Below are 22,680 nucleotides of genomic sequence, written 5' to 3'. Positions count from 1 at the left end.
ACGAATAAATGAGTTCTCTAAGAAATGTCAGTTTGTAAGAGCGAATACACTGCTAAAAATTCACAAGAATAAGAACTATAGTTGAAAAAGGCTCGGAGACACGGAGATATTCCAACCAAATTACATCACGGTCGGGCTGACATTCTGAAATCTCATACTGGATTGTAAGTCATACCCTGTAACAGACAGATACATGCTCGGATCACAGTTTAATAGTGATGAAGCTTAATGTCCGGAAGAATCAATGTGGAAAGAAGTGGGATACTGAAGTACTGAGGGATGATGAGATGCGCTTGAAGTTCTGTAAGACTGTAGATACTGAGATAATGGATACCACAGAAGGCAGTTCAGTTGAAGAAGAACTGACTTCTTTGTGGATGGTAATAACGGAAGTTGGACAGACAAACACAATAACAAGGAACGTAAATGAGAAGAAACGGTGGATAACAGAAGAAATACTTCAGCTGATCGACGAAAGAAGGAAGCACAAAAACGTTCAGTTAGAGCAAGGAATACAGCTATTTAAGTTACTTTGTAATGAAATAACTGGCTGCAGGAAAAATATGAAGAAATCAAAAAGGAAATTCTTGTCGGAAGGACTGATTCATCGTATAAAAAAGCCAAAACAGACTTCGGTGGTATCAAAAGTAATGGCATCAACAGTGAGAATGCAATGGGAATTTCTCAATTAAATTGTACACTGAAGACCTCTACGAGAGGCGGGACTTGTCTGCGACGTGGTAGAAGAAGAAATAGGAGTCGATAGGGAAGGCAACGGGATCTAGTCTTAGAGGCAGAGTTTTATCGTTTTGGAGGACTTGCGATCAAAAATGGCCGAAGTAAAATATAAAATTACTTCGAAATTTCTAAAATTATTTGGAAAAGTGGCAACCAAACGACGACTGCAATTGACATGTAGACTCTGTGAGTCCGTAAACACATCAACAGACTTTCGGAAAAAAAAATCATCCACAGAATCCCAAAGATAGCAAGAGCAGGCAAGTGTAAGAACTATCGCACAGTCAGCTTAACAACTCATGCATGAAAGTTGCTAGTACGAATAGTATATAGAAAAATGGAAGAGAAATTGAGGAGCTGTTAGATGGCCAACAGTTTGACTTTCGGAAACATAAAGGCACCAGAGTGGCAGTTCTGATATTGCGATTGGTAACAGAAGCAAGACTGAAGAAAAATCAAGACACTTCATATGATTTGTGCATCTGGAGCTGCAGGGAAAGGCGGGTATTATACAGCACATACAAAAACCAAGAGGAAAAATGTATAGAATGGAAGCCCAAGAACGAAGTGCTTGTATTAAAAAAGGTATAAAGATATTGAAGCAGTCTTTCACCCCTACTGTTCAATTTGTACATCGAAGAAGCGACGAAAGAAATAAAAGAAAGATTCAAGAGTGCGATTAAAACTTAGGGTGAAACGATATCAGTCATAGGATTCGATGATGATACCGCTATATTCAATAAAAGTGGAGAAGAATTACAGGACCTCTTGAATGGAACGAGTAGCTTAATGAGCGCACGCTATGGATCGAGACTAAACCGAAGAAAGACGAAAGTAACCAGGATTAGTAGAAATGAAATTAGCGGTAAACTTAAAATCACAACTGGAAAGCACGAAGTAGACGAAGTGAAGCAGAACACACGACGGACGGCGCAAGGACATAAAATGCAGACTAGTGCGGCAAAGAGGGCACTCCTAGCCAAAAGACGTCTGTTAGTACCAAACATCGCCCTTCATTTGAGAGAGAAATTTCTCAGAATGTCCGTTTAATGCACAGCTTTGTATTGTAGTGAATCATGGACTGCAGGAAACCAGGAAAAGAAGAGAATCGTTGCGTTGAGATGTGGTGCTGCAGAAGGATATCGAAAATTAATTGGACTGATAAGACAAGGAATGAGGATGTTCTCCGTGAAATCAGCGAAGAAAAGAACATTTGGAAAGACTGTCAAGAAGAAGTGAAAGGATGACAGTACATGTGTTAAGACTTCTGGGGAATAACTTCCACGGTACTAGCTAGAGCAGACTACGAGAAAATCTATAGGGTAGGGCAGAGACTGCAATAAGTCCAACAAATAATTGAAGACCTGCGGGGCAAGTGCTGCTCTGAAACAAAGAAGTTGGCACAGAAAAGCAAGCCGTGACTGGCTGCAACAAACCATTCCTAGATGGCGTGTGATGTGGATTATTATAATTACTTGTTCCTCCTCATCTAATGACACGCCTCCACTAGTTTCGAACTAACTCATTCCTACTATGAACTAAATATTTGTTTGTTAGCAAACAATGAGAAAGCCCACATGAATCGTAAGCTCTGCCGGAAAACTCAGTCTCAAATGTCACACTGGGATGAACACAAAGGCAGTGGAATGCCATTGATTCACTTCTGTTTCGATTGAGACTGCGTACAGACGCGCTTTACAGGATTAAATTACGAAAAACATCTTTGTGAAGGCTAATGTTGCCTATGGCACGGTGAATGCTATATGAGCGAATTGTTGTGAAAACGTCATGTATAATAAAAATTGAGAGTGCAAAGTATTAAATCTGGCGTGAGCTACGTCATTTATTCCGTTAGATTCAAATCCTTACTGTGTTTGAGAAGGTATAGAGATCAAATAAAAGCAGGCGTCTAATTCACAGCTCCCTGGTTTATATTTTCAGTTGGTGAGAGGGCAAGAAGGAAATAAATGTGAAACTGTGGACATGACTGCTATCAACACTTATATTGTAGCATTAATCTAAAAATCATGGAAACTGAAACCAAATGCAAGAAAGGATAATTGCTGTTATGAATTGGATGGAAAATGAGATGTAGGAACGTCTACGATTCATAGTGAGCCAGTGTCTTGGGTTAAACAGGGACACTTTTGGCATTATCTTAATGCAGTTGGTGTATGAGCCACTCCCAATGCCAGCTGGAACTTTGGAAGGAGACGATTGAGCAAATAGTTATACGTTAACCGGCTCCTTGCCTCTTTACAGAAAATGTAGTCTTCGTGCTGAATGTGGAATACATCCTTTTGCTTCTAGAGGAGTTGAAAAAAAAGTAACAGGATCAACGTTGTACAAACATAAAATTTCCAGATCTTGTTTCTCAGCTATCTGTATTTTAGAATGAAATTTTCACTCTACAGCGGAATGTGCGCTGATATGAAACTTCCTGGCACATTAAAACTGTGTGCCGGACCGAGACTCGAACCTTTGCCTTTCGCGGGCAATTGCTCTACCAACGTTTTCTTTTTTTTAATTCATTTTGTTCAATATTGTTCGTTTTCGTTTGGTCTGGACGGACGTCACAAGACATTCGTTCAAGCTGATCGTTGATTCTTGGACTCCGTTTTTTTTATTGCAGAGAGCACGCAGCCCTCTGACCGAACACGCTGAGCTACCATACCGGCAACTAAGCTACCCAAGCACGACTCACGCCCCGTCCGCACAGCTTTAATTCCGCCAGTACCTCGTCTTTTATCTTCCAAACTTCACACAAGCTCTCCTTTTTCCAGGAGTGCTAGTTCTGCAAGGTTCGCAGGAGAGCTTCTGTGAAGTTTGGAAGGTAGGAGACAAGGTACTGGCGGAATTAAAGCTGTAAGGAGAGGGTGTGAGTCGTGCTTGGGTAGCTCAGTTGATGCCGGCACGGTAGCTCAGCGTGTTCGGTCAGACGGTTTAGCTACCCTCTGTAATAAAAAAAACTGAGTGAACGAATCAACGAACAACCTGAACGAATGTAAAAAAAAAAAAAAAGTAAGTTGGTAGAGCACTTCCCCGCGAAAGGCAAAGGTCCCGAGTTTCCTTACAGCGGAAGGAGTGCGGAGAACGGAAATTAATCGAAGGATGGCACAAACGGATAGAGAGCACTGAACGTCCGTCGCAATTCCGCGCTCAATCCTACCTCTCACGCAATGGCTGCCACCGTAACTCGCCGGTCTTTATTTAACGCGTTTGTCCACCTGCTGGACAATAGTGTCGGTAAAACAGCATGGGCGATCATAGGTGGCCGAGCGGTTCTAGGCGCTACAGTCTGGAACCAAGCGACCGCTACGGTCGCAGGTTCGAATCCTGCCTCTGGCATGGATGTGTGTGATGTCCTTAGGTTAGTTAGGTTTAATTAGTTCTATGTTCTAGGGGACTGATGACCCTGGAAGTTAAGTCCCATAGTGCTCAGAGCAATTTGAATTTTTGAAAACAGCATGGCGTTTGAGATCTGGTGTCATCGGCCAACGGTCATCCATCCTTCTTTGTATCGCTTGTACCGCGCCTTGACCCTTGCAGCGGACATGCTGTGCTCCTCGAATACTTGTGCCATTCTTTGATGAATTTTCGTCTCCGCACTCTATCCCCAATCAGGAAACACACTGCACCCCTTAGCTCTTCCTTTGAAGCCACTATTGTTTTCACACGACTGACTGTGAGTGTAGTGGATGGTCGATGCGCCCTGTCGTCGTATGGGTGGGCGACCATGTCCCTCCAGCAACGAGTTCCTGGTATCAGTGCTCTTATGGGAGCCGAGCCTTTTTCCGTGGGCAATAGCATTACAAGCCCTTCAGCGGTTTTAATTTTACAGCCTTAGTCTTGTTTCTTTTTGAGTGACCTAATACGCTGCAAGACAAAAACAAAAAAAGATACGATGTACCACGAAGGAATTATTCGAATGGGACAGAAATCGAAAAATGTGATGCACATGATGTACAGACAAACAAATGATTACAGTTTCAGTAAAACTTGATGATTTATTCAAGAGAAAGAGCTTCACAAATTGAGCGAGCTAGTAACGCGTTGGTCCACCTCTGACCCTCATGCGTGCAGCTATTCGGCTTGCCATTGATTGACAGACTTGTTGTATGTCCTCCTGTCCAGCTGGTGCCTTAGGTCGTCAAAATCACGAGCTGGTTGGAGGGCCCTGTCCATAATGCTCCAAACATTGTCAACTGGGAGGAGATTCGGCAACCTTGCCGGTCAATGTACCCTTTGTCAAGCACGAAAACAACCAGTAGAAACGCTCGCCGTCTGCGGGCGAGCATAATCTTGCTGAAATGCAAATTTATTCACGGTGCGTTCTTTTCCAGTGTATCACTCTTAGTGAATTGCAACAAACATTAACATACCGGTAATTTCAGTTTACCACTCACTACAATTTCTCTGTTCGTGTAGTAAAACTGTCGCATCAAGTATGACGTTTCAATTTATTACTTCTTTACTACAAATTCTATTCGCAACAAATTTTGCAGACAGTCTCCTCATGTACCACTGAAAGTACCTGCATAATTATATCATTGTACCACACACAGTTCATGAGATATGATGTTATAATCATTGAGATGTTGTCAAATGGGCATTTGCTTAGAATGGAACGCAAATTACCCTGACTAAACTCATCTATTGTTTGATAACGAGAGCAGTTAGCGACTTCCGACAAACTCTAAACATAATTTCAAACCTTTTATAGACTTCTTCTCGGTTATACGCTTAAAGTCAAATATTTCAAAATTAACTCATATGCAAAGTAATCACAAGTTTGAAGCAGTTTTACACACGGGAGTTCGATTCTTTACAGAATTATTGACAGATCTCAGAAAATTTTATCAACTACGAGTACAAATATGCCCATCTTGGTGTTTTGTGGATATTTCTACATGTCTGATCATATAGGCATCCAACGACGGTCAATCACCGGTTTCTTCTTACTAGTGCAACAGTGCATAAAAACAGTCATTACAGTGAAGTATGACGTGTCAACAAATATGTAAGAGAGATTATCTGCTGTTATCTAGTGCGTTACCAACATATAGGTTTCAGCAGAGAGCTGTCTTTCTAAACACAGAAGTGGGGAAAAACTAATCATTATTATGGAGCCAGGACGTTAAAGATGATCGTTATCTCTAATTACAAAACCACTGCCACAAAAGTGATTGCTGTACATAAAGTGTGTTTAGGACATAGTCAACAAAAACACTGGAATGTGAACTACACAAACAAAACTTTAATGGAGAGATGAAGTTGCCAAATACCTTGCAAACCACATGAATGCAAAGACGCTTCAGCGTTACTACAAGCCCAAAACTTCCACCTACTGTGACGGGTCAAGAAAACATGACGGCACTTATGTCACGATTTTGGTATCGCCTTAACTTCTGCCTCAGCAAATAACTGTAGGTAGTTAAACAAAAGAAATCTAGCAGTAATATTCTAATTTTTGTATGTGCTTGTATGTTGTCGTCTGTAATGTAGAGAACAGTTTCAAACTGATATCCTACAGCTACAGCAACCGGCGTGTTCCAGAGATGAAACTTGAGGCAAAGATCCCGCCAACAAGAATTGGCCATCCAAGCAACGTCGACGGTTGGTACAATAACGAAGCTTTTGTCGAATGTACGGGTAGCACTGTACAATTGTCCGCTTTTAACGGTTTCGAAAGGATTTAATATGGGTCTTATGGACAGTTAATGTCGGATTACAGCTACCTTCTGAGCATGATTCAGGGCTGTTTGAGCGAACTCAGCTCGCCTGGTCACACTGGGTGCGGAATTTATCGCCGTGGATCGAGAGGATAGTCAGTTCCCCATCAAATGGCTGGTGACCCTGATGGCGCTCAGAGGAAACTGAGTTACGTAATTGATTGAAGTGACAGTACGCCCATTCTAAGACACTTAAATGGTTTCTAGATTTTGTACATTATATGCATGCTCTGAAGTAATGGAGTCGTGGATTTTTGGTTATTGGTGGAAGTAGTAGACGCTTGCGTTGAGCAAGGTATGGTCTCGAGTGTGTTTTAAAAGGCATCAGCCTTTTTTCTGGAATAGATAGCACTGTGTGAGTAAATCTCCGAGATCCATCCGAGTTGAATTACGGAGTTATTAATTACGGAACAATTATTGGAAGCTAGGTACAGAATTGCCCTTGCTGCTGAAAATAATTGTGGCGAGTGACGATTTAAATTAGGGAACATCAGTGGGACGCGGCAAGCCAACACCTGAATAAGACTGAGATTTGCTAGAATCTTTTAAGTTTATGGACCTAAATGGAGGTGGCGCTCTAGATCTTTATTTTTCTTTGTGATCTTGACTGGGATATAGAATTTTTCTGGCACTCGACCACGCACTACGGAAGATACTGTATTTGTGAAATACTGAGAAAAAGAAAACTTTTGAGTGAAAAATAATTCCTAGCTCCCGACTATTTCTTGATAGTAGTGGAAATTTCCCCCGAAGTATTTTGACATCTGACTGATAGGCAAAGAAAAGTAAAAGAAAGGAGGAAATAAAGAGTTCAGTACTCGTAATTTACATTTTAACAAGAAAAAAAAGTCTTGTTCTCCAGTTGTTAGTGTCAAACGACATAGCTAGATAAACTTTGATAGCTATCATTATGTATCACTTGAGAAAATCAGTATACAATGTCTTGTTCAATTCTACGAATGAGACAGAGAAATTTATGGGACACCTTTTAACGGATAAGTTTAGATTGAGTGAAATTTTTTATATTTTTGGTTTTAAGATGGCTGATAAGAATATAATTTCAATTGAAACTGCAAATTTACTCTTGACAGCCACAGTTTATGTATTTCTAATACGCGTTTCTGAGGTTGAAATCTCCATTATCAGGTAGGTTTACGTCAATTAATAGGGCATGCATGTGTTGTGTGTATGACTTTGCAGAAACTGGCGGCACTGTCTCCAGTGGTCACTTGCTTCTTTTCGCGTAGTGTGTACATCGTAGACGCTTTGCATTCATCGGTATACTATTTTATGTTTTCATTTCGTGTTTTTTGACTTCCACTAATTGTCATTCTATACCTCTGTAAAATGTTATGCAGCCTATTATTCCTATATAATAAAAGTTAAGCATCCATGAGAGCGGGTTTAAGCAAACATTGTTGTGCTTGTGCGGTATAGCTCTGACTCTGACAATGTTCCCTTCATACGTGCACCATGTACAACCAAGACTTTTCCGTGGAACATAAATACATTTTTATATGAGGGGCCATCCATAAATTATGTCAGACGAATTAGATGATTTTTGGAGCCCTCCCCTCCTTGTCACAGGTGGTCACACTTGACTGAGCCCCCCATCCTCTCCCTTGGTGTGACGTAACATATTTTGCAGTTTTAAATTTATAAATTATTAAATTCAAACAGCACTTCCTAAATTATTTATATGTATCTATATAGAAACCTTTTTCATAAAATTAAGACTAAATCAAACATTTTAGATATTCACAAAACATGACAAATCAAATGAACGATTCAAAATTTTATCATCTTGTGTCGAAGACCTAGAATCCTTTCCTTTATATTATTTATGAGTGGCACAGCAGTCACTCAGTTCTCGATTTGGATAATGTTTGGAACGGTCGAGATGTCCGCATCATCTTCATTCAACCATATAGCATCGTCATCGTTTATCAAACAAAGAAATTCTCAGGCACGTCTAGCTGCTATTCTTTGAGGACGACCCTTCGTGATGGGCAAAACCTCTTGTTGGCTCTTACGTGATAGCATGTGTTGGTTACTGGCTTTGTTTGATGAAAAGTATAGGCTACAGATGCCACACTATCGTTTAAAGAAGTATGCCTCGACTATGGGGCAATAGCCATCATAGGGAACTTGTGTCAAATGTGATGCTCGGGTATCCAAACATAGCTGTAGTAACAGAAGAGCAAATTTACTTTCGGAGTCATCCTTCCTACGGGTCTATGCCAGCATGAAGTCTGTTTAATCATAACAGGTGGTGATAAAAACCTCTCTCGTAATTATCGGCACACGCTAGATCGTCGCACACTGCAACACTTGGCAACCTCGCATTTTACAATTGTGTGTAAAAACTATTGTGATTCACGTACGTGATTTGCGCACCAAGTAGCATACTGTTTCAATGTCCACGTCTGTACGATATTCAGTCTGGTATTTATTGGCACAAAGTACACGGAACCACAGGAAAATTGTCATTGACCAGTTGGCTACAAATATTAGCCAGCCAAGATGCCCGCACTATCGAAGTTCCGTTTTTCTAGCTTCACGTCAGTAGTTCGATTACTGGACTCAAGATGTGACCGAAACTGTGATGTTTTAACACAACACCAGTAAGTTCGCGACGAAGAGGCGCCATTCGTCGCTACACTCTGTTAAGTCACTTCTTCCTGGAGCAATGTAAATAGCATCCAAGTCAATATCTTCAAAAAATTGTACAGCTGAAACTACAACTCGCTCATATCCTGGATTTTCGTCGAGACCACCATCGCAAGTGAAATGAAACACGGGTTTTACAAAACCTTCTCGAGTTCTCATCAACTTTTCGAAAGCTGTTAATTCAGAAAGTCTTATGTACGTTTTTGGCATGTGTGTCTGCGTTAGAGGAAGAATGTTTTCCACTACGAATCGCTACGAATGTAGGCCCAGAGTGGGTCAAAACTTCATGTTTTCCTTCAGCAATAGAATAAGTTTGTATTTTTCAGCGACCATGAAACCATGATCTGCTAATTTTACAAGGTATTAATGTTGGTGCTCGAGCATCTGCTGGCACACGTTACACGTTACATAGATAAAGAGAGTACTTGACCAGGGCGCAAAACTGAAGCTAAAGATTCACGGTTTCTTACAGTAGCTGTACAGAATTTGCTTTCTTTATGCTTTACATGAAGCATAGAGTGTTGTTTGTACAATTTAACGGGAGCAGTCACCACGTGTATTTTTTCCTTCCTTTGTACTGAGACGTCTGGGAAGGAGTCTTAAATATAACTCTGATCGGCTGATAATATAGCGTTGCTTACATAGTTCAGTTTGCAAGTCGTTCATTGTTTTGCAACACCACGTTAAGTTCATTGCAACGGCGATCATCAGCTGCGCTACCAAAAACTACAATGTCCTTTAAGACTTCAAGTAAACCGGACAGATTTTCTTCCACTCTAGGACGATCAACAGTATTTAGAATTGTACGAGCTGCTGCTAAGTCGGAATTACTCTCACCAATTTACAGAATTTTTTGATTTTAGAATAACGACTTTTATCTGTCGTTCGGGTACGCTGTTATTCTTTTTATTACCCCATCTGTCGCCATGCCAGCAACATCGCGTGATAACAGCAAGCTATTGAGCTCAGATTGCATGTCTTGTTTGTTTTCTTCCTGCAATTAAAAGTAAGCATGTAAAATGTCGAATATGGGCATTTCACACAGTACATATGCCAAATCACCATGAAGAATCGAGCTACACGATAGTAAGAATTGCACTGAAATCGACCATGCGCTTTGCTAGATTACCTGCAACAGGCATACAGAAAGATGGGGTTGCCAATTTTGCTTTACAATAAGTAGTGAAAAACAATTGAATGTAACTGACTAAGTTTTTCTGTTTTTCAATTTGCCACAGAACACTAATTACAGTTTTAGTGGCGGAGAATTAAAACTAAAAATCTTAGCGTTCAAAAAGTTTAGAGTAGTAATACAAATCAAAATAACTCTTTATACATGTAACGTCACGAAGCTTATGATTCGTCTCCCCTTTGTCACACAAAGGCACACTTTGTTGACCTCTTCCTTCCCCCATAACATGTGACGTAATGAATGGACGGCATCGATGAATTTCCGGCTCAAGAGTTAGGAGTGTCATGTTTGAAATATTAGCTGTCTTACATGAATACTCAAAGTCTCAGCGATCAAAAACGAAATTTGGACTGTCTGCAGTCTCAATAGGTAAGGACCATCCACAGAATAAGCCTTTACATTCTACATAATTGTTAGTATAAACGCGACCAGTACAAAATGTATGTGCACAAGGAGTTTCTGAATTTCTGTAATGGATTCCTAGATCGAAGAGAGTCTCACATAGGTAGGAATTAGAAGCAATGTCAAGATAAGAAACGATCATATCTAACAAACATAAATGACGTCGTTTAACACCTTAAGCTGCTGTTCAATTTATTCTTTATTGTGCGAGCGTTTTCAGTAAAAAAAAATATTGTCCAGTGCCTGCTGTTCACATACCATGGATACACCAAAATTCTAGGAGAAAAGGTTGTTTGAAAATTGTAGAAAAAGTAAAGTCAAAGCTTATAAATTTTTGTTAACGGAAAGGGTTACACACATTCATCAAAATATCGAAAAATTAATATATATAAATAATGTGTAGTCATGCAGAGGTAGAGGCATGGAGTATCAATAACGAGACAACTATAGAAGGAACACAAAATGGAACGGAAGCATCGTGAGCAACCGCAGCATAAAGCGCCGCTAGTCTGTAAATGCTGTAAATTTAATCAGTAGTATTATCTTTGTCATAGTAATAATTCACGGATATTTTCAATATATCCTTTGTTTTTTTAGTTTCAGTTGCTCATTCGAAATGAAATATGGATCTTGATCAAAACGAGAGTAAATTTCTCTCTCTATTCCATGAACGTCATATATCTACTTCCCTCTGCGTTACGTAAAATAGTAACACTGGTTCAAATGGCTCTGAGCACTATGGGACAACTTCTGAGGTCATCAGTCCCCTAGAACTTAGAACTACTTAAACCTAACTAACGTAAGGACATCACACACATTCATGCCCGGAGCAGGATTCGAACCTGCGACCGTAGCGATCGCGCGCTGAACACTGTTTACAGTTTTACATGCTATATGATTTTCATCTCTTAACCCCTTTTTCTGGCATACACGGAAATAGTGTGAAGAAAAAGTATTAAGTTACTTAAATTAGATGTATATTAACCCCTTTTTCTGGCATACACGGAAATAGTGTGAAGAAAAAGTATTAAGTTACTTAAATTAGATGTATATCATCATGTGAACAATTTTACATACATTGTTTCAAAATACAGTGTGTTACTTGTATCATTGCCCGCAAAAGGCGCATGGGAGCTACAGTAGATGTACTACAATGTTCAATAAAATTCTTCTGGGTTTGTGACAGCATTGTCAATATGTAAAACTACCGACGTTTCGGTCACTGTTACAAGTTACCTTCTTCAGGGTGTTTTTGTTAACTGCTGAATGAGAAAACTTTGTTTCTTATATACCTGCAGACGTGGCTGTTATCTACTTCTGATAGGCTGTTAAGGATGAGGGGGAGGGATATTAAAAGTTCTTTTTTGTATTTTTTCTTAATTCTTAATTAATTAAAACAATTCCTTTTTGCTAAAGCACAGAGCAATTCCACATTTTCAGCATTTCACAGTCGGCTATCCCTGAGGGAAAAGTCTACGTCTTTGCTTTTGGGCCATACCCCAGCCATTGAATAAAACCGGTCACACAATAAAGATTAAACTGCATGGCAGCTTAAGGTGTTTGTTTTACTTCTACAATCTGTAAATGTTGTGGAGCAAAATACACAAAAAATGTGTAGCATGTACTGCATACTCTCCGTCTGCTGGGTGAAAGAGTGCACATTTTAAACAAATTACTGTAGAAACAAGATACGTTTCTAAGGTACACATGAAACCTAAAGTATTCACGTGCAATATAAAACACTTCATCGCTCTTCTTTCATTGATGGTTCACACCCAGTTGCAATACTCCTACATCGGTTACCATTAATCAGCGTTACACTTTAATTTATAGGTTACAAATGCAATTACTACCGGAATTACAGCAGAGTACTATGGCTTATTCACCAAACGGACACGCGACAGTAGAGACGTTCCAAAATGAAATTTTGACGTCCTGAAGAAGTGTGTGCGCTGATATGAAACTTCCGAAGATTAAAAGCATGTGCCGGACCGAGACTCAAATTCGGGACCTTTGCATTTCGCGGGCAAGTGCTTTACCAACTGAGCTACCCAAGCACGACTCACGACCCGTCCTCACAGCTTTAATTCCGACAGTACCTCGTCTCCTACCTTCCAAACTTCACAGAAGCTCTTCTGGGTAGCTCAGTTGGTAGAGCACTTGTCCGCGAAAGGCAAAGGTCCCAAGTTCGAGTCTCGGTCCTGCACACAGTTTTAATCTGCCAGGAAGTTTCATTAGGGATGTTGTTTACACGTTTGCCGCTGTACCCTGAACATTTCGTTCAGATCATTAGCTGCCCAGCATCGCCTACAAGCCATAGTATCTTTTACGGGGAACAGCGAACACCCTGCTCAACAAGAATCCATAAAATAAAGCACGATTTTGATTACCAGCAGTCCTCAACTATCGTAATTTTAGCTGTTGCAGTTAATAAGGAAATCGTTAGTTTCATTCATTTACTTTCCTGAAAACAAGCGCGCGCGCGTGGACGCCGCGCACTCGCTCGCACACACACACACACGCACACACACACACACACACAAACACACACACACACAGACGTTGCAGATCATATGCTCGTAACCTCATATAGTTAGTTGGGACAGCTGATAACATACCTATTAACAGACAGTTTCTGCAGCAGCAACAGCAGCGGTGGTAACACTAATACATCTGTGTCCGAGCTACGCAGTCGCCAGAGATAACAGCAATCCCGTCGAGTCCGCAATGCAGATTGCTTACAGTTCCAGAGTTCTAAGTCAGTCGTATCAGCTGTCTGCAAGGACAAAGCATGATATAGGTGATCACATGCGGTCGTTGCCACGTATACAACATATCCGCCACGTGCTGCTGGATCGTCGACGCATGATTCTTCACCTTGAAGAACGCATCTAGTTCCACAAAATCTGAACACACGTGGAGTGCATGATGCATCGTGCAGTTGGGAAGTTGCGCGAGAGGAGTGGCACACAGCGCAGGGAGGGGACTGCACGTGCGGAGAGGATGCGGTTGCATCTCTGCAGCTCACCTGGGTAATAATCGACAGTCTCGCTGCCTCTGTGTCATAATCTCAGATCAGTATCCTCTAAATTACACCCAGTGAACTTTACGTCCAGGAAACGTACGCTAATCCTCCTGTTCGAACTCCACAATTTGCCCAGCGTATAGAACAGTCCATGGCTCTTGCATAGCATTTTACCTTATGATAATTACTGGTGAAGAGCACTGGAGACGCTCGAACAAGAACAGTAATGCCAAAATTTTTGCAAAGGAAAGCAATCATAATTTATTTCACGTTCTGTCAGATGCAGTCACAAAATTTTTGCTTATGACTGGATTTTCGGAAACAAGACTATAATAGAAATTTTGAAAACCAAATTACAAACCTGTATTTGAAAATCGAAGTATGGTCCATACCTTGGGATCAGCATATCATACATGTAATCAAGTTAGACGTATCGTCGTATAAACCCTAGGATGAATGGTGCCGAAAACACACATGAATGTATACGCAGGGGCTCCAAGGCCGTGCCCTAATTTAAAATTTTCCTCTTTACATATAATCATACTTTGGAGTTAAATTTATTTCTGTCAAATTTATTGTCATATTGAAAGATTCCTAAGATACAGTAACAGTATCTGGTGGACCTGATTAACATTTTATTAATTTTTTAAAAAAACTCTAAGAGTGAATTTTTATTAGTTACATCCATTTACATACAATATATACATATAATTTTATTAATTCACTTATAAGTTGCAGTTTACATTTTATGACATTTATTACAACCAATTTCTTCAATTAAAACATACTCATTATTCACAATATTATGTATATAGGCAATGTTTTGACAAAAGGTTATTATTCACCGTTCACATAAAATTGTATTTTTCTTGGTTTTCAACATGTCACAAACAAGAGGCACAAAGAACGCCTCTATGTTCCTTACAAATGTTGTTTTTACACTTAATGCATGTCATAGCACTTTTCTCGTGCTTATTATGTGGACAATAATTGCATCTTCTTCTTTTTCCTGAAACAGATAGTTGGTTCGGCAATATGACATCTTTTTGAACACCACATCTTCTTTGGAAGATTAGGGATCTGAATACGAAGTTCCATTAGTGGTCTTACCATTTCCGCTGCTAAATCTCTTAGGAACAAACGCCTTTTATCACTTCTTCCACTATGGTATGTCAGATGTTGTGCGGAAAATAAAATTTCACTGTTCATTGCTGCGACGTCCATCATATTCATCCATACTGCAAATGGCCATCTTCTTGTTTGTCTCTTGCAAGTGTAATAACGAATTTTCTGGTCCATTTGATCTACTCCACCCTTCGTAGAGTTATGGAACTTTATTATATCTGGTTTCTTTTTTGCATGAGTTTCATCAATGTTTCTGTCGTGATGCATTGTGCTAATGAGAACTACAGGCTTTTTCTTTTTGGGAACATAACTCACCATTGTAATGTCACCTCTAAATGCAAACAAAGAGGAATGAATCGCTCTTGAGGCAGATGGTTTCATCTCATTAGGAATTTCTGGTTTATTTTGTTTGATTGTTCCCACCACTGTAATTTGCTTCTGAAGCATCTCTTCTGCCAGCTGCACACTAGTAAAGAAGTTGTCAACAGTAACATTTTTGACGATCCTTCAACGTTTTTAGCAAGCTCTTTCACCACATTCAATCCAAGATTTTTCTGAATAGGTTCATGGGGTTTCCTTCCCGTGTAAACAATTCCGTCTAAAGCATATGCAGATGTAGCATCACACAATCAAAATATTTTTATGCCATACTTGGCTGGTTTACAGGGCATATACTAGGTGGAGCTGCATCTTCCACGGAATGGGACTAGCTGTTCGTCAACTGTGAGCGAATCATTGGGAATCATTCTATTTTTACACTTGTCAAGAAACAGTTCCCATACATAGCGAACAGCTGCAAGTTTGTCATGTGAAGATTGAGCTTTACAGATACGCCTGTCATCAAATCTAATCATTCTCCTTATATCCTCGAATCTATTTACTGACATGGTGGCCTTATATGTGGGATTTGCCTTTTCATCCAAGAATAATTCTCTAATAGGGACATCCCAACTCTTCTCAGCACCAGACATCAGTAAAAGACCAAGAAAACCCTGCATTTCAGAAAGAGAAACGTTTTTCCACGTTTTACCACGTAAAGTAGCCAATCTTCTGCCTTCAATATTTGTGCAGTCGATGATTTCCTCTAATATTTCCTTGGATATGATATAGTCCCAGGCATCCTTAGGTTACAGTTTTTCAAATCACGGGCTGGACCAGGTGCCTTCTTTACGATATTATGGACAGGCGTACGAAAAGTTGCAGGAGGATCTAATTTCCAAATCGTTCTATTCCAACTAATGTATATGTGGTCTTCTATACCTTTTTGTGATGGTTCTTCATTTTCAGACTCTGGTGAAGTAATATTATCGGAAGGACTGTCATCTGGCTCAATATTCACATCTGCAGGTTCATTGGCTGATTCTTCACATCTTCAAAAACATTTCCTTCCTCGCAAGAATCATCTTCTTCAAATCACTGAGCCACAAAAATTTCAAAATTAGCTGCATTTGCACGTACTGACTCTCTTGCTTTGCGTGTCGAAGCCATAGCAAAAGGCGTGTCTTTCGAACAGCAGCTTGTGCAGCACTAAACGAGTCATACTCGTAACAATATGGGCCTTGCAGAAACAAACAAACTACAGTAACAATGAGGCTGACAAGAGCAGCACAGGATAACAATACTATGCAATAATAAAACATTTGATAGCAAAAAGATCAATAATACACCGACATCGCCAATATGTGAAGGTAGTGTGTATTATTTTTAAGTTATACTATTCCTACTGCAGCTACTTCTGCTGTTGGCACTCCTGTTGCTAGAAATACCACTACAGTTATTTTGAATTAATAACTGCTCGCAAACAAATGTTGAAGACAATATAGGCTAAAGAACATTTATAAATGTGTGAGGGCTTCTGAAGTCCTGTTATGCATTCACGGTGTATGGGGGGTAAACGTATTGAATTATACAAAAAACTTAAAAAGGTATCTCGTTAAGACTTTATAGGAGGAATGTCACAGTGTTAGTGAAAGAGTACCGGAAAGCAGTTTGAAATCAACAAAAAATTACAGAATTTTTTTAAAAAATGAAGACATACAAGGGCCTCGGAGGCCCTGTATATGCATCCTAGGGTTCTAAAAGGCCTGTAATATGCACGTATATAAAAGACATAAGCTGATGCACTGCTTGACAATTGCTAACAAGCAGAGACATTGTTGGACAGCAATAATTAAAGGCAATGATGCACGACATAAAACATGTACAAATTTCACCCCATGGGAAAGCAGCATAACAGACATAAATAATGTTCATGTTTGACACAGGTCAGACACCAAACATAAAAAAGGTCGATATCGGACTCTCAGTTAGGAATGCGCCCTCCTCTGGTCAGTGGCGGATACAGAAAAACCTCAAGGAGGGAGAACTAAAGACATCTTGAGCTATCTTTACTTTTACCGCAATTAAAAAAAAATGGTTCAAATGGCTCTGACTTCTGAGGTCATCAGTCCCCTAGAACATAGAACCACTTAAACCTAACTAACCTAAGGACATCACACACATCCATGCCCTAGGCAGGATTCGAACCTGCGACTGTAGAGGCCGCGCGGTGGCAGACTGAAGCGCCTAGAACCGCTCGGCCACTTCGGCTGGATTTTACCGCAATAAAAAATAATCAGGTCACATGCAAAGTTTAGGAAAGTTTCATTTAAACTGATTATACACATATATAAGACAATGCCATATTATGATATAAACGAATTAGGTATGGGAAACTATTGTTACGTTATTAGTAAAAATATTGTTATGAGACTCGTTACAATATATTGTTACGAATATTTTTACTGAGAAATTACTATGAATTACTATTATTAATACTTCACAATCAAATGATCACTTTCACTCTTGACTTATCTTAACACTTGCATTTGCTACAACTAGGAATTTCTACTTATTCATTCTTCAGTCTTAGTATTTCTGCTTCTGAATGTAAACTGGCTTCCTATTCGGCGAATAGTACGTGTTTAGAACGCTACGTACCGAAGGTTCTCTGTACACGAAAACAGTAGAATATTCGCGACTTTTCTTGAACAAATGCCAGACAGAATAATGTATCGAGATCACTAGAATGGCTGCGACTTTTCTCATAGGTATGTGTTAGCTATCTATGTGCCAGACAGAAACGTATAAAATATGATGACGCGTACGCGCGTACTGCATGGAAAAGTTCAACTACTCGATTCAGTGGTTGATGGCAACGCAGGCGGCCCCGCAAGGGGGAAGAGGGCGCGCGCCCCACATATGTATCCGCCACTGCCCCTGACACCTATTATTATGATGGCTACCAAACTGTTGAAGAGTCCTTGGGGGACATTGTCTCACACATCTCTCAAGGTAATTTGCAGTTCTTGCACGGCGAGGGGGTGTTCGTTGAGCTTCACGTCTGCCAGGAGTATCCCAGACATGCTCTACAGCAGTGGTAGGCAACCTTGTCCGTATTGCCCACTACGTGGCGTTACAGCTTCTACTGGTGGGCGGTACTCGGTAGGGGTTTTAAAATCATTTCCGGTAGGTTTTCATAAGATTTTGACATCAACTGTTTGATATATAATTATTATTACATGCTTCAACTTGATGTAACTCTGCATTCTAAATTTTATACAGTAGACCTAGACGCAAGCCTGTCCCATACAACCTCCTACCACCACCTACTCCAGTCCAGTCACAAACATCACCTATCCCATCAAAGGCAGGGCCACCTGTGAAACCAGTCATGTGATTTACAAGCTAAGCTGCAACCACTGTGCTGCATTCTATGTAGGCATGACAACCAACAAGCTGTCTGTCCGCATGAGTGGCCATCGACAAACTGTGGCCAAAAAACAAGTGGATCCCCCTGTTGCTGAACACGCTGCCAAACATGACATCCCGCATCTCAATGACTGCTTCACAGCCTGTGCCGTATGGATCCTTCCCACCAACGCCAGCTTTTCTGAATTGCGCAGGTGGGAACCTTCTCTGCAATACATTCTACGTTCCAGTTACCCTCCTGGCCTCAACCTTCGTTGGTCACTGTCCTCATCCATCCAACCCCCTCCCTGTTTCCATTCCAGCACTACACAGCCGTCATTTCACCGCCACACCCAGTCTTTTAATTTCTGTTTATTTCTCTCCTTTCCGCTTCTTACCCCCTCCACACCTTCTCTCCTGCCCTCCTTCTAAACTGCAACACTTCACTGTCCACCACTCCCACCGTATTGTCCCTCCCCCTCCCCGCCCCAGCCACACTTTATCGGACACACTCAGTTGATGGTCTTTCCGTCTGTTTTTGTCGGTACCATATGCAACTAGGAATTCTTAAAAGACATAGTGGCCGCTCCCGACAACTCAGCCACGTAAATGGAATTACGACAAAGCTGACAGGGAAGGTTATTCGACATAATTTGACGAAGAAATTAACAATCTCGATCCCATCTCGATAGATATACGAAGTATGACTGTTACATGGAGGTGCTGGATAGAGCAGTTTCTACGGTAGCGCTGGACATGGGTGAAGCGGGGTTCGGGCGGGGGTTGTGCAGATGGGGTCTTGTTTCGCAAAAAATTATTAACAACGTAACTGTTTCCACATAAACGCAGTGATATCAAAGCATACTAGGCAATTAGTAAATCAACAAGATTCTGCCCATAGCAAACGCTTATGTAGTTGGTTCAGTTTGTCCCACTTCTCAACGGCGATTCGGCGTAGATCCCTCAGAGTGGTTGGCGGGTCAAGTCGTCCATAAACAGCCCTTTTCAATCTATCTCAGGCATGTTCAATAGGGTTCATGTTTGCAGAATATACTGGCCACTCTAGTCTAGCGATGTCATTAACCTGAAGCAAGTCATTCACAAGAGGTGCACGATTGGGGTGCGAATTGTCGTCCATGAAGATGAATGCCTCGTCAATATGCTGCCAATATGGTTGCACTATCTGTCGGAGGATGGTATGCACTATCGTACAGCCGTTACGGCGCCCTCCATGATCACCAGCAGCGTTCGTCGGCCCCAAATAATGCCACCCCAAAACAGCAGGGAACCTCCACCTTGCTACACTCGCTGGACAGTGTGTCTAAGGCGTTCAGTCTGACCACGTTGCCTCCAAACACGTCTCAGGCGATTGTCTGGTTGAAGGCATATGCGACACTTAAAGGCGAAGAGAACGTGATGCCAATCCTGAGCGGTCCGTTCAGCATTTTGTTGGGCCCATCTGTACCACGCTGTATGGAGTCGTGGTTGTAAAGATGGACCTCGTCATGGACGTCGGGAGTGAAGTTGCGCATCATGCAGCCTATTGCGCACAGTTTTAGTCGTAACACGACGTCCTGTGGCTGCACGAAGAGCATTATTCAACATGGTGGCGTTGCTGTTAGGGTTCCTCCGAGCCATAATCTGTAGGTAGCGGTCATCCACTGCAGCAGTAGCTCTTGGGCGGTCTGAGCAAGGCATGTCATCTACAGTTTCTGTCTCTCTGTATCTCCTTCATGTCCGAACAACTTCGCTTTGGATCACTCCGAGACGCCTGGACACTTCCCTTGTTGAGAGCTCTTCCTAATCTAAAGTAACAATGCGGACGCATTCGAACCACGGTATTGACCGTCTAGGCTTGGATGAACTACAGACAACACGAGTCGTGTATCTCCTTCCTGGTGGAATGACTGATAGATAGAGACAGGGTGTCCCAAAAAACACAGACAAACATTGGGGACAGATTTCGTCCACCAAAACAAGGGAAAAAAGTCTAGAAAACGAGGGCTCTAAAGCGCATACCTCAGTAGATATGAACACTTATTCATTTTCTATACTCTGTACTCTATACAATTCATCTACTGCAAGCTTTTTGCCTTTCATATTTTTGGAGGAGTTAGTATGCACCAAAACAAGAAAAAATGTCTAGTGAACATAGGCTAAGAGCTATGACTACTTGTTCAGTAGAAGAGTTGTGTTTCTCGCTAGCGGATATGAACAAGTGCTCGTAGCTCTTAAAGTACGCATTTTAGACCTCGTGTTTACATCTTTTTCCTGTTTTGGTCAATACCTCCTCTGCCCAAAATATGGAAAGCAGAGACCTGTTTCATAGTATTGAAGATGAACGAGTGTTCATACCTCTTGATGATATGCATTTTAGAGTCCATGTTTACGAATTTCTGTATAAGGAATCTGTCTCTAAAGTTTGTCGGTGTTTTTTGGGACGTCCTACTTATATATCTCAAAGTTGTCCTTCCCCCATCCCCCACCCGCCCACAGGTTGACATGGAGCGTCGAGTGTGGTATTGCAGTCGTCCTCTGAGAGAAAAATTTGGAATTACAACTTTTTTCGAACCGATATGTAGCTTTCGAGATATTTCAATGTCTTTAGTTATACAGGGTGAACATGAATAAAAATGCAAACTGCAGGAACGGATTCGTGACTGAAAATGGAGGAAAAAAGGCTCTATGAAAACGTGAGCAGAAATGCATCGCTGCTACGGTAGATGGCGCTGACTAATGGCAGTTCCTCCGACCACACGCCATGTGTTCCTTGTGTGTTACAGGCTGTGTGACGCAGCGTATTGTAAGCAGCAGAATGATCCAGTATTCATGTCGGGAACAAGGAGATGGTAACACTTGGGAGGAGGATATGGAAACAATCGAGAGGCAGCACGACTATACCAAAACAAGTACCTTCACAGACACCAGCCATATTATACAACACTTCAAACCCTTTCTGCGCGTTTGTGTGCTGCCTCTCGACCGTTTCCATCTGCTTGGCCATACGCAAAAACTACCTTGGCTTGTTCCCGACATGAATAACGGATCGTTTTGCTGCTTATAGTACACGGCATCAACCACACAGCCTGCAACACACAAGGAACACACGGGATGTGGTCAGAGGAAATGCCATTTGTCAGCGTCATTTACGTGGCAACGACGTGTTTCCGCTCGCATGTTCAGAGGAGTTTTTTTCCTCCAGTTCCAGTCAGGAATCCGTCACTGCAGTTTGTTTCATTAATGTCCACCCTGTGTGTGTGTGTGTGTGTGTCTATGTACAAAGCATAACAAGAATAAGTTCAGATATTTTTAGTGGGTTAGTTGTTTTTTCTCTATATCGAACAGTCTTCCCAAAAACACATCACACAATATACTACCTGAAGTTTACTGCACGGTTGTAACTGCTCAACTAAGGGAACTTTGCCCGTCACTGAAGATTAGCCGTTTAGCGTCCAAGTGTCCGTTTAGCGTCCAAGTGTCCACACGTCAACACCTGATCAGCTGCCAGGGGAAAACAGACATTAATGGGTTGCTCCCGCCACGTGAACTTGGAGGTACTAACCAACCTAAAAACATACTACTCCTAATAGCTATAATTATTACACTGTAAATGACGTAAATACTGATGTACTGTTGATCAGTACACTATTCTCAGTCACCGATACAAATATCTGCACTTATGTTCAAATAACTTACGGGTTTGCTGCCGGGTGACGTCGTCGAACACTGCCGATATTTCGACAGGAGCACACCCTGCCATTCTCAAGGCACAAATGCAAGGAAGAAAAAATGTGCAAGCAAATTTAATACCTCGGTTCACAGAGGAGAAACAAGGAAGACACCACACACAGAACAAGTGTCAACACAACCAAAGATAACCAACATCAGAAATATCGATAGTTACTATTAATCAACAGTAGAGGTGGGGTAGATGGTGACAGCCTCGACGTGGCCTACCCCCCCCCCCCCCCCCCCCCCCCAGTATCGTGCCGCACAACGATCGCATTGCGAGAAGAAACTCGAAATGCTCAGAACGAGCTGCGACACGAGAAGCAAATGTCACCACC

General features: G+C 41.3%; 1 protein-coding gene across 1 annotated transcript in view; it reads right to left on the bottom strand.

Annotated features, from left to right (window-relative positions):
* LOC126457503 (alpha-tocopherol transfer protein-like) overlaps positions 1-13,449 on the bottom strand; it is a 177,592-nt gene extending 164,143 nt beyond the window's left edge. Inside the window, exon 1 of the mRNA XM_050093826.1 lies at positions 13,353-13,449. The gene's annotated coding sequence lies outside the window, so the exon portion shown is untranslated. The remainder of the gene's footprint in view (positions 1-13,352) is intronic.
* Positions 13,450-22,680: the final 9,231 nt, after the last annotated feature.

This window comes from Schistocerca serialis, chromosome 2, assembly GCF_023864345.2.
Source record: "Schistocerca serialis cubense isolate TAMUIC-IGC-003099 chromosome 2, iqSchSeri2.2, whole genome shotgun sequence".
Taxonomy (NCBI): domain Eukaryota; kingdom Metazoa; phylum Arthropoda; class Insecta; order Orthoptera; family Acrididae; genus Schistocerca; species Schistocerca serialis.
Note: the sequence above shows the minus strand (reverse complement) of the source record. Positions and strands in the feature narration are given on the sequence as shown.